The sequence below is a fragment of the Chinchilla lanigera genome, unplaced genomic scaffold (genome assembly GCF_000276665.1).
Source record: "Chinchilla lanigera isolate Chin_1 unplaced genomic scaffold, ChiLan1.0 scaffold00078, whole genome shotgun sequence".
In the NCBI taxonomy this organism is placed as follows: Eukaryota; Metazoa; Chordata; class Mammalia; order Rodentia; family Chinchillidae; genus Chinchilla; species Chinchilla lanigera.
In genome coordinates, this window is record NW_004955479.1 from 10,365,662 (window position 1) to 10,379,027 (window position 13,366).

The 13,366-nt window shown below is 39.0% G+C and overlaps 1 protein-coding gene across 10 annotated transcripts in view; it reads left to right on the plus strand.

The window, feature by feature from the left end:
* Nucleotides 1-13,366, plus strand: part of Nrf1 (nuclear respiratory factor 1) — a 146,208-nt gene that overhangs the window by 40,448 nt on the left and 92,394 nt on the right. For 3 of the 10 annotated variants that reach the window (XM_005402417.2, XM_013503279.1, XM_013503280.1), the window contains exon 2: nt 3,453-3,554. The exons of 6 other annotated variants lie outside the window; for them this stretch is intronic. The gene's annotated coding sequence lies outside the window, so the exon portion shown is untranslated. Of the gene's footprint in view, nt 1-3,254; nt 3,345-3,452; nt 3,555-13,366 lie in introns of those variants that run through there. One more of the 10 variants, XM_013503281.1, reaches the window with a different exon arrangement.

Here is a 13,366-nt window from a genome sequence, read left to right on the forward strand (position 1 = left end):
GCTAAGCTAAATCCCCAGCCTAGGTGGAACACTTGATTAGGAGCCAGGAGAGGTGGGTCTGAGGGTTTGTTTATTTATTTATTTTTGGAGAGGGTCTCACTATGTAGTTCAGGCTGGCCTTGAACTCATTTAGGTATCCCAGGCTAGCCTCAAACTCACAGCAGTCCTCCTGCCTCAGCCTCCCGAGTACTGGGATTATAGGTGTGCGCCACCATGCCTGGCTGGGTTTGAATTTTGCCACCAACTATGAAATATGACTTTGGGTCACTCAGCTTGACTTTTCTGGGTCCTCATCTATAAAACAAGCAAAGCAGAATAGATAGTCTTTAAGGTCATAGGTATTTTAGGTTTGCCTCTGGTTAGAGGAAAAATGTTCTATGGTAGTTGGGTGTGACCACTAATGACGATAAGAGGCTGTGTCTGTGAGGGAAAGTGAACAGTTGCAGATTGTTCAGCCAGTCTTTATCAGGGTGTGGTTGAATATCTTGACAAATCAAATAGTCCTGGAGAGTTTAGGGTGAATGACTGTGAGTCTGCCTTTCTCCCTTCCCTTCCATTCCCAGCTCTACTGTCCAGAGACACATTATAAAGACTGCTTCACTATTTCTGTGTTTATCTTTTCTGTGATTACTTCCACAAGGCTATCTGTGTTTTGGCCAGGGATGTAGCTCAGTGGCACAGCGCCTGCTAGCAAGCGCAAGGTCCTGAGTTCGATTCCCAGTACAAAAAAAAAAAGCTATGTGTATTTAAATTTCTTTTCCTTCATTTATCAACTTTAGACAATATTTGGATTTTTTGATATGAAAAATAAAAATTTAACTTTTCTGTACCCTCTTTTTTGTCATTCATATTTGGTATTTATATTATTTCAAAGGTCATGTGTTATCTTTATAATTTTACATTTATTTATTGAGATGGAGGTCTCATTATGATGCCCAGGTTCTCTTCAAAGACACAGTGGTCTTACCCTGTGCTCCCAGATATCTGGGATTACAGGTGTACACTTTTGCTTATTTATTTTATTTTTTTTTGTTTGTTTGTTTTTCTCTGGTACCGGGAACCGAACTCAGACCTTGTGCTTGCCAGGCAGGCGCTTTTGCTGCTGAGCTAAATCCCCAGCCCCTGCTTGTTTATTTTAATGGTGCTGAGGATTAACCCCAGGGATTTGTGCATGCTAGGCAAACACTATACCACCGAGCTACATATCCAGCCCAACTTTTATTTTTTTATCCATCAACTTTCAGAATGAGGGTTGTAGGGTTTCTTAGCTTGCTGTTTTGGAAAATGGGTTTATTAAATGCCTCCATACTTTCCTCTTCCTATATTCTACTTTCCAGCAGCTCTATTTTACCACATCGTTGTGTGCTTGCTTCTTTCCTTCTTTTTTTCTTTCTTAGACATGGTCTCATTAGTTTGAGGCTGGTCTCAATCTTCTGAGCTCAAGTGATCCTTCTGCCTCCTGAATAGCTGGGGCTACAGGTGTCTGGTTATTCTTTTATATTATTAAGATTAACAGGTTGGTTGTTTTGTTTTGTTTTTTGTTTTTGGTACCCAGAATTGAACTTGAGACCTCGCACTTGGCCAGGCAGGTGTTGCACTGCTGAGCTATATCCCCAACCCCTAGGTTAATATTTTTATTCTTCCCTCTCTCTACCACCAGGAACGCTGTGCTTATCTCTGTTTTGATTGCTATTTTTAGTGTACAGCGTGTCTATGCCTGCCAAAAGAGCATGTCCAGAATCCTAACTGGTTATGGTTATTCAGTTTTTAATGTCCTTTAAGAACCAAGGAAATGGATGTGTGCTTAAAACTTAGCCTAGTAAACTACTTGTTGATTCATTTATTCAACAGTTAAAAAATACCAGAATTACAGTAACAATGCTATTCATAATAGTGAAAAATTTGAAATGACCTAAGTAATTGACTTTAAGTGATTAGAAAACTAACTTCTATACAGTTTTACAGGGAATGCTTCAAGCATTTTTTTTTAGTTTATTTATTTATTTATTTTTTTGGTACCAGGAATTTTTTTTTTTTTTCCGGTACTGGGAATTGAACTCACAACCTCGTGCTTGCCAGGCAGGCACTGTGCCGCTGAGCTAAATCCCCAGCCCCTGGTACCAGGAATTGAACTCAGGACCTTGCACTTGCCAGGCAGGTGCTTGTGCCGCTGAGCTATATCCCCGGCCCCTAAGCATTTTTTTAAATGGTGTAAAAAAATGTTAACATTATAAATTTTATTGTTAAATGAAAAAATACATATACATTTGTACAATATCAACTGACATTTGTTTGTGAAACAATATTATCAACTATAGAGCTAGCAGGGAACTACTAGAAGCGTCTATACCAATGTTAACTCGGTTATGACTTTCTCAGATGGTGGTGATTTGCGCTCCTTTTTGTTTTCTCATACCTGTATTTTTTAATTACCAAAAAAAAGATGTGTTACTTCTATAAGCATATTTTTTAAACTATAGGTACACAGATGCCAGTAATAGTTCTTACTGGAATATTCATGTTGCAAATAAAGTAGGAATCCTTGGAAAGAACTCAGTTTGGCTGAGTGTGATGGCCCATGCTTATAATCCCAGCCCTCCAAAAGGCTGAGGCAAGAGTTTGAAGCCAGCCTAAACTGTATAGTGAGATCCTGTCTCAAAACAAACAGACAGCCTGGCATGGTGGCGCACACCTCTAATCCCAGCACTTGGGAAGCTGAGAGGCAGGACAATTGCCCCATGAGTTCAAGGTCAGCCTGAACTGCGTAGTCCTTGCATCAAAATAAACAAAAAATCAAAACAGACAACAAGGAAGAATTCAGTATGTATGTATGTATTTATTGAATGAATGAAAGATTAAGTGGCAGAGATTCAGAGATTTGTGCATCTGTGACACTGGCACTTTTACACTTTCATAATTTTATGTAGGAGCAAATCCTTGGTTCAGTTATGTCCAAGGAAAACCCAGGCATCAAGCCGTCCTTCAGAACCAGCTTTCCCTGCAGGTTGGTGTGCAGTGACAAAGCCAGCAGAGCTGAGGCCTGCCACAGAAGCAGCCGGGCAACAATGCTGTGTCTCACAGTGTGGGGTCTGAATAAAAGTGTCCTTTGTGCTGGCCTCAGACTGAGGGGCGGGACTTGTGGCAATTTATGTTATTTCTGTTTAATGGAAATTGAGGCAGTCTCTAATCTGGCTATCACATGACAACTACTTATTTGATTTTTGGTAATTTGGGAGCAGCTGTGGGCAAATAATTATTCTTCAAAAAGAGCCCAGCCAGCTGCATTCTGACCCCATTGCAAGTGCCTGGGCACCCAACTTGCCAGCGCCATGTTTCTAAACCAGGTATAGCTTCAGCAACTCACTTGCTTTTTATTGATATTTGTAGCTGCTAATAAGCACTTAAATGTTTGCAAATGCATTTTTCTAATCCTTTTTCATTATTGTCACCAGCGTTTATTAGGTACCTACTCCATTCAGAGCACTGTGCCAGACCCTGGGTTGTAAACTGTAACGTGGTGTTCAATGTGGATAGACTGCTTTCCTCTTTGACAGGTGGGTCAGCATTAGCTTTATTTTTAGCAGACTAAGTTTGAGTGTAAAGAATGTGGTGTGAAGGCAGCGGAGAGCTGTGTTCCTTCTGTCCTGGACTCACCTTGTCTATGCTATGTGGTGTTCACTGATGCTTCTTTGCCACACCATGTGCTTCCTTCCAAAGCCTGAAGGTGCTGTCTTCCCCTTCAGGATCCTTCCCCACATCCTGGCAGTCTTGACTTCACAGTGTTCCCTTAGCCTTTGGCAGTTCTCAATAGAATAGGATTTGTTCTTTTAATCAACAAAGCCTATTTACTTAACTTTTTGGGTTTCTTGAGATAGGGTCTCCCTATGTAGTTCGAGCTGACCTTGAAGTCACTGTGGAGCCCAGGCTGGTCTTGACCTCACAGTGATCTTCCTGCCTCAGCCTCCTGAGTGCTGGGATTATAGGCGTGTGCCACCACGCCTGGCTTAATTCATTCTTTTAATACACACTTTTGGAAAAGCTCTTAAAATGCATGGACTTAAGAATGTTTGAATTAATGCACTCAGGAAATGAATAGGAAAAGTCCTCTGTAAAGAGTAAAAGAAAGCTTTACTTTTAATTCTGTACAACTATACGGTGGAGAGGAGGCATTAACAACCTTCTATTTCTGAAATATTGAATATTTATGGAAGAGTGGCTTGAATTATATGAATTCCCATTAGACTTTAGCAGTGTGATTAGAAACAAGTCATTTCAAAACTTAAAAATAGAATGTAGAACTTCACTATTCATTATAGCTACATGCCACATTTCAACAAAATTAACTTAAAGCTCAAATGAATTAAAAATTTAATTTCTTAGCCATAGTAGTTACATTTCAATGTGGTTGTGGCAACTGTTTTGGGCAGAACAAACTCAGAACATGACCATTATTGCAGGAAGTCCTGTTGGACGGTGCTAATCTAGAGCCTATAGAAGAGTGGACACATTTTAAAACATCTGGGGTAGTAGATTCACCTAACGGTTCTCTTCTGTGGAAGGATGTTTGTGCCCATTGAAGAGCTTTAAGCCTCCTGAAATTCCTTGCACGTTCTTTATATTTTTTCCTTTGCTTGTGGCACCCTCTAGTGTTTCAGCTTTCTTATAGCCATACTGACATGAAAGGTCTGATGCTTAATTTAAAGGAAAGAGCATTGAAATATTTTGGAAAACTATGTATATATGCATTTTTCTAGGTAAAAAGGCTGTGGCTTTTCCTACCTTCAAAAGGATCTGGCCAGGTATGGTGGCACATACCTATAATCCCAGCACTGGGAGGCTGAGGCAGAAGGATCACTGTGAGTTCAAGGCCAGCCTGGGCTACAAAGTGAGCTCAAGGCCAGCCTGAACTGCATGGTGAGACCCTGTCTCAAAAAGACAAAAATAAAAAACAACAATAAAAACAACCAGAGACAAACAAAAGAAAGGTTCTGTGGCTAAGAAAAGATCAAGAACTGCTCTCTGATAGAGGCTGTCTTATGGTCAAAACTCCTTGTGTGATCTGTAAACATTGTTTCCTCCAGGATTAAAAAAACATGCAACTTTTAGCATTTTTATAATTTATGGGTCTTTGTATGTCAAATAATATAAGAAATTATACTTATGTAGTACTCGCTGAATACTGTGTCTCATTTTAAGCCCTTTTGCAGAGAACAGTTTACTTGGTCCTCACGATAATTCCATGAAATAGGTTCATAGGTTATTCTCCATTTGACAGATGAGCAATCTAAGGCGTAAGGGCTAACTGAGACTTGTCTAAGGTGACAGTAAGTGGAAGAGCAGGAGTTCAAGTCTGTATTGTGGCTTCAGCATCTACAGCAGTGAGGATCAGTGTTGAAGCAGGTATGAAGCAGAGCACAGGGGAGACTGCCCAGGCCCGTATACACATGGGGTCCCATGTGCAATAAGAAAAATGCTTAAAACTTAGAGATAAAATTTTGCTTGTATCTCGTACTCTGTCTGTGCCCTCTTCTCGCTTTTCAGTGTCCTATTTCTGTCTTTCTAAGGCATTTTGTATTCTTCTTAATGATTTGTTAAACCTACAATTTTGTACTGAACTTCATCAGTGTCTGGAAACAAAAACCCTAATGGTGGTTGTACAAAAATGGCTCAAGAATCTCTTTGTTGTTTTTTTTTTTTTTTTGTCTTTTTGAGACAGGGTCTTGTACGCAATGCAGGCTGGCCTTGAGCTCACTTATGTAGGCCATGCTGGCCTTGAACTCGAGGTGATTCTCCTGCCTCAGCCTCCCAGGATTACATGCTGGGCTTGAGAATCACTTCTTTATTGAGGTCATAAGAAGACCCACACTGCTGCTCTATGAGTAATTTCTAACGAGGGTACATATTTTCTTTCCTGTGCCTCTGGGTCCAGAAAACCACGTGAGGTTTTTCAGAGGTTAACTCTAGGAGTTGGTCACACAGGTGTGGGAAGGCTGACAGAAGAAAAAATAGGCACTGAGCTAATCCAAACAGGAAGCAGCTAACATCCCTAGGCTGGGAGAACAGAAGAGTGGAATCTAGGAGCTCAGAGGGGCCTGCACACAGCTGGCAGGCTGACCGGAGAGGACGCCCTGCAGCTGGTGCTCAGCCACTGGGGGAGAAGCAAGGGTACAGATGGAGCTAGAAGAGCAGCTGTCCCCTGGTCCTGGAGTAATGCTGATAGGAATGAAAGCAGCAAGGAAATACCTTCTCCCCCTTTAAGCTCTTCCCATATAAAACCTTTGCAGTAATCTGGCAGACAAATCTGGAAAATGTGGTTGGCTGACTGAGGCCAGAGCAGGTGAAGAGCAGCTCTCAGCACTCACTGTTGTTTATCTGTAGATTTAACCAAAATATTAAAAAATATTCAGAAAAAAACCTGCATCTGTACTGAACATGGTACAGATTTTTTCTTGTCATTATTTTGTAAAGAAATAAGTTTAACAACTACTTAAATAGTATTTATACTCTATTACGTGTTGTAAGTACTCTTGATGGTTTAAAGTGCATGGGAAAGAACTGAGTGTGGTGGCACACACCTGTAATCCCAGCGCTCGGGAGGCTGAGGCACGAGGATCATTGGGAGTGCAAGGCTAGTGTGGGCTACAAACTGAGTTCAAGACCAGCCTGAACTGCATAGTGAGACCTTGCCTCAAAAAGAGTAAGATAAAGTACATGGGAAGATAAGCATAGGTTCTGTGCAAATATCATGCCATTTTAAATAAGGGATTTGTGAATCCTTATAGTTTGTTATCCATGAGGGTCCTGGAGCCAACCCTTCAGGAACAGTGAAAGAGGACTGTAGAGAAGAATAGAGGAGGTCTTAGAAATGAGAGATAAGAAGTTAATATCCTGTGCAACCTTGTAGAGAAGAAACTGTAATTGCCTGTACCTAGCTTTAGTAATTAAAATGTGAATCAAAATACCCCCAAGCATGTGTTAAGGGGGAAATTGTGACATACTATTCATAGAGATACTATTTATTTGTTATTTATTTAGGGTTTTTTTCTTTCTTTTCTTGAGACAGGGTCTCACTATGTGCTGTTCTAGTCAGGGTGACAGGTCCCAAGAACGAGGTGCCCGCAGATGAAAAGTAAGAGAGACAAGAAAAACGAGAGAGGCGAAAGCCGTGGATCAGGGGATTTACAGCCTCTCGGGCTGCATCCCTGATTACCAATCTCAGTCACCTTTTATTGAGCGAGAACCAAGGGTGTAGCTAGTACAAATGGGAGAATACCAAACATTTTAGTAATTAAAGCATTATCCTTCTCCAGTTCTGCCTCTTATGCTGCTGGCAACAATCCCCTGTGGGCCTCCCACACCCAACACCATGCTTACTCAGTTCAGCTGGGGGTTATAAGTTGACCACCAGTTATCAATCCACTACAGTCACAGTCCTTACTTCCCATTAATTTTTACAATGCAGGGCAAGACTGAAAAATAGGGATCTCCTGCAATTCATTACACTGTTATCTTCAGGTGAAAGGTTTCAGTTCATTTTTGCAATAATAAACAAATCATTGTGTGTCCTCAGTGCTTTCTAATCAAAGAATGTCCTTCTCCACAACTATGTAGTGCAGGCTGGCCTTGAACTCACTTATGTAGGCCAGGCTGGCCTCAGACTCACGGTGATCTTATTGCCTCAGCCTTTGGAGGGCTGGGATTACAGGTATGCACCACTATGCCTGCTTATAGGTACTTTATGAACCCAAGTCCTGCTTTCAGTGAGCTTATGATATTCATGAAACTATCTACTCATCTTTAAGGCATTATGAAGTTATATGATAAAGCTAGTTACCTAATACTATTGGGTTTTTGTAAATATTAATAGCCATTTATGAATTTAATCAGTATATTGGGGTGAAAAACCTTATGTGATCATAGTCATATCAACTTCTGAGCCTGGCGTGGTAGTTCATACCTGAAACCCGAGCATTCTGGAAGCCTGAGGCAGGAGGAAGTTTGAGGCCAGTCTGGGCAAATTAGTGAGACCTGTCTCTTTCAAAATAAAAAATAAAAAGGGCTGGGATTTTAGATCAGTACAAAGACCCTAGGTTCTCCCATCCAAGTACTAACCAGGCCCGACCCTGCTTAGCCACCCTAGGTTCAGTATTATAAAAATAATAATATTGAGCCCCTGGAGCTCCAAAATGTCTGTAGCATTTTTCTTAGTTTATCAAATTTTGACCTTATTGACTTCTTCCTGTGAAATGTAAGGATTATTAGTTTATAGTATCCCTTCATTTCCCCCTCTATTTTGTTGTTTGTTTTTTGAAGCAAAGTCTCTCTATATAATCCAGGTCAGCCTTGAATTTACTATATAGGCCAGGTTAGCCTCGAACTCACAATCCTCTTGCCTCAGTCTCCTTAATGTGGAGATTATAGGTGCCACTGCTCTGAGCTTTGCCCCTCTGTTTTTGATAGTTACACAGTAATATTAAATTCTTCCATCTCGTAGGGGTATTATTTCTTGCTCCCCCATTGTCAGGAAAAGTACATATTTCTAGCTGTTTCTCTACCTCTACTCCTCCCCTTCCTGTCTCCTGATTTCTGTCAGGCTTCTCTTTGCTTTTACATCATCAGATTTTTTACATTCTGTTTTCTTTCTTTCTCTCTTTGTAGAAACTAGTTTGTATGAGGGGACAAATTTTTTCCCTACAAGTTATATATCACTCTTTAGAAGAGAATGTTCATGGTCAGATGGTTTCTTCTAGTCTTAAATTAAGCTCTGTTTTTACTCAGAATTAAACTACATTTTACTGTGTTTTTGTTTTCACTCTTTTTTGTGCATTTTGTTTTTCCTGCTGTGGTGCAATTTTGATCCCTTACTGTGTCCCCCAAGAAGCAAATCCATTGTTGACCTTAGGCTTTTTTGTTCTGTTGAGTGTAATTTCTATATATACTTGAGATTTGAGATGTGTCCAAGAATGTAAATTGAGCCTCTCTAGGTTTTCCTGTAGACACAGGCTTAATTTGAGATTTTTCTCTTAGGCAGTTTTTGAAGTTTTTCTTTTGATATGATAATGCAATTGATTGGACTAATGCTTTCTTTTACATTTAGTTGTACTTTGATTAGATTCCCTGACCTGTTCTTCTTTCTACTTAGATTTTTAAAATACTGTGCAATTAATCTCATCCATTTTGTGTGGATTAGATTAAGTTTAACTCCCTCGGACATTTCCTCGGAATTCCAGTAGCTCCCCAGGTATTACTGACCCTGAGTACCAGGTGCTCTGAGCAGTCCTTTCCTGTTCTATCTTCCACTGTCTTTGGTCCCACTCTAATTGGTCTGTAAGGGCAGAAGTAGAAACATCTATACCAGATGGCACCCTGGGTGTAGGAGATCAGGCTGAGAAAAAGACTTTCAAAACAGTGTAACCATGATAGTATTTGAGGGAATGATTTTTTGAAAAATTGAAGTGTTGATTAATTTGTTGAACACCGCTAGTTCGGGTAGGCTAGAAAGAGGTTTTTTATTTGGATGATTGCATAGGTACTGTCACCTTACTTCTCACGTCAGTACAGAAGAATCCCTGCCTGCTCTACTGAGGCCCCCAACCACCGCAGTGCTGGGCATGGAACCCATCCATGCTGCTCAAGCACTGAGCTATACCCCAGCCGTGGGCCTCTCTACTTGGTGCACTATCAAGAAATTATGCTGGAGGCATTGGTTTCCTACTGTTTCTTTATGCCTAAAAGAAATGTATTTCAGTTGCTGGAGTTAGTACAATATAGGGCTTTGTAGTGAAAATGTCCTGCACATAATTAAGGAAACCAAATCCTCAGAGACGGATGTCTAATTTAAAGATGAAATTGAGGCTCAGTGCCTGTGAGGCTAGCCTGATAATGAGTCAGAAAGAATGGAGTCACGAAGTCACATGGATTCTGACATCATTATAATTAATGTGCCGGGCACTGTGTTCCTGACTTTATCTGGATCATTTCATTTAATCCTCACATCATCCTTTTGAGGTTAGATATTATCTTTTTTTTTTTTTTTCTTTTAAAAATGACAGAATTGAGGCTTAGTGGTTATTAACTAACTTGCACAGGCGTTCTGGATATCTGGCCGTGTTGTTTTGAAAAATGCACATTATCTAATATATTTTCCCGTCAGTTTTGCTAGCCAGAGAATCTGACTCTTCATGGACAAAAGCTAAAATGCTTCACTAAAATTGACTTAAGGGGAGTGGAGTGTGAGATCGCCAGCAATATGTGCACATCAGTCATATCTGGCTTTAGACAATCTGCTTAATTTATGATTTTATGAAAGCACTGACAGCAACATTTACAAGTGTCTCCCTGTGGCTCAGAGAGGCTAGAAATATCTTTGTGTTTTCTTTTTTGAGTGTGCAGAATACAAATGGTTAGAAAGACTGGACGGTGGCGTCAGGGAGGGAGGTGGAAAGAGATGAGGCACCAGGCGAAGTGACAAGCCTACAAGGCAGACATTCCTATTGATTTATGCTGTGAACTGCATTCTGGAGCAAAGAATTGAAATCCATTATGCCAATGCACAGCGTACAAATCCCTTTGAAAAGCAGTTAGATGCCATGTAATCCCAAATCATTTAAAAACAATTTTGAAGTACCTAGAATTCTAAAATGCCTACAGCAATTTGCCTCTTAGCCTCGAAGAACAGTGAGATGATGGGGGAAATAGCATTTTATTGGTATTTTCCTCTTATGCATAATGTTTAATTGTGTGACTTGGTGTGTTAAATTGCATTTAAAATAAGTAAGTATCTGTAGGCTAGGATATATCTCTTGGTTATTCTGAAATTCACACAAAACAGGATATGAAAGAAGTAGAGCAGCTTATCAGGTACCTTTGTTTAAATTTTTTTTTAAATACTACAATTTCAGACTTTTAGAAAAGTTACAAGATAACTCAAAGAATTCACATGTACATTTAGGTTTTTTAAATGTTGACATTTTACCTTGTTTTTGTTTCCTTTTTAAATGTCTATTAAATACATCATCTTTTACCAAGTACCTTTTTAAGAGCTCCACTTGGAGAAAGGAGAGTATTAGTTTCTTATGAAAGGACTTTGGCATGCAGAGACACACAGCTAGGGAGATGACCTCAGGAAGGAAAGTAAGTTCATATGATAGGTAGCTGAGTGGTTCCTAATCTTTTTGGATTTGGAACCTTGTGGTTGTTTTATTTTATAGTTAAAGTGAATTTTATTTTGACATATAGAATACTCCTTGAGCTAATTGAATAAGCCCAAAGTAAATAATTACTGGTTTACAAGGATGAGTTGTCATATGCACAGTGGTATGAGAGTGAAAAGAAACAATGGAAAGGTAGAGCAAGACAAAGATTGGAAACTGCACAGGAATATAAAACGGGATCAGGTACCTCAGATTAAAGCAAGAATTTGGTCATCTTCATGGAAACAGTTGGCCTGAAAAAGAAAGTCAGTGAAGGAAGCAGTAACTCAGTGGTACAAAGGATTTTAGAAATCCTCAAAATGGAAAGTGAGACTTTTACAGTAGAGTAAAAATAAGACTTTTATATAGACAATTATGTTCTTTTTACATGTAGCCATAAAAGTCTTATTTCTATATCTATATGGTTGCCATTTCTTTTGGTAAACTCTAGATATGCAATGCTGTATATTATTATAGTCAAATTTCAAATTTGTGTATGTGTTTCGTGGGTTTATACAAGTAGAGATATTAATATACAAATTAGTCACTCAACTTTTCAATATGGATCAAAATTTAAAATACACATGTCCTTTGAAGCCAGTATTTAACATTAAAAATCCATTCTTAAAACAATTATCAAGTAATATGTAAAGTTTTTTATAAACATAATAATGGCTAGTTTTATTGTTTAAGATTAGTCACTTATTCTTTTTTGTTTGTTTGTTTGTTTGGTTTTTTTTTTGGTTTTTCTCTGGTACCGGGAACCGAACTCACGACCTTGTGCTTGCCAGGCAGGTGCTTTGCCACTGAGCTCCAATCTTGTTTTTTGTTTTTTTTTTAGTCACTTATTCTTTGTACAGAATGCTGTAAGGGATTTTTTAAGATTGCAAGTTGTGATAAAGTATAACAAATTTACCATCTTAACCATTTCTAAGCAGATGGGTTAGTAATATTAAGTACTTTTATGTTGTACATGGAGTCTCTAGACCTCTTCATATTATAAAACTAAAACTCTATCCATGAGACAGCTCCTCTTTCACCTTTCTCCTCAGCCCTAGGCAACTACTTTTTTTCCTGTGGCTGTGATTTTTAACTGCTCTAACTACCTCATATAAGTGGAATGATACAGTATTCCTCATTGTGACTGACTTATTTCACTGAGCAAAATATCCTCATGGCTCATTCATGTTGTAGCTTGTGCCAGAATTTCCTTTTTTAAAAACTAGTTTCAAGTAGACTGTATTTTAGAGCAGTTTCAAGTTTATAGCAAAGTTGAGTGAAGGTACAAAGGTTTCTCATATACCCCCTACTCTCTTATGCACACACTGCCTCCCCTACCATCAACATCCTACAGCAAAGTAGTACATTTGTTCTAATAGATGAGTCTACATTCGCACATCATTCTCATATACAGGCTTTACATGAGGGTTCACTGTTGATGTTAGATATTGTGTGTTTGAACAGATGTATAACGTCCACCATTATAATATCCACCATTATACCCACCATTATGTACACAGTAGTTTTACTGCCCTGAAAAGTCCTCTGTGCTACCTATTTATCCTCTTTCCTCCAGTCTATAAATCACTGATCGTTTCACTGTCTCCATAGTTTTGCCTTTTCTAGGTCATATAGTTGAAATCATACAGTACGTAACCTTTTCAGATTGCTTCTTTTACCTAGTAATTCACTTACAAATTTCTTCTATATCTTTTCATGCCTTAATTTCTTTTTAGTGCTGAGTAATATTTCATTCTCTGAATAAACAGCACTTTTGTATCTGTCCCTTTACTGGAAGACATCTTGGTCACTTCCAAGTTTTAGCATTTGCAAGTAAAGATCTAAAAACACCGGTGTGCAGGTTTTCATATAGACTTAAAATTTTAAATTCTTTGGTAGATAACAGTGAGAGTGATTTGGGATCATATATTAAGAGTATATTCAGGGGCTGGGGATTTAGCTCAGCGGCACAGTGCCTACCGGCAAGCACAATGTCGTGAGTTCAATTCCTGGTACCGGAAAAAACCAAAGAGTATATTCAGTTTTGTAAGAAATTGTCAATTGTCTTTGAAAGTGACTGTGCAATAAATGAGAGTACCTGTTACACATTTGTGACAGCATTTGGTGTTGCCAGAGCTTTTGTATATTCACCTTGAGTTTTACTCATTCTTATA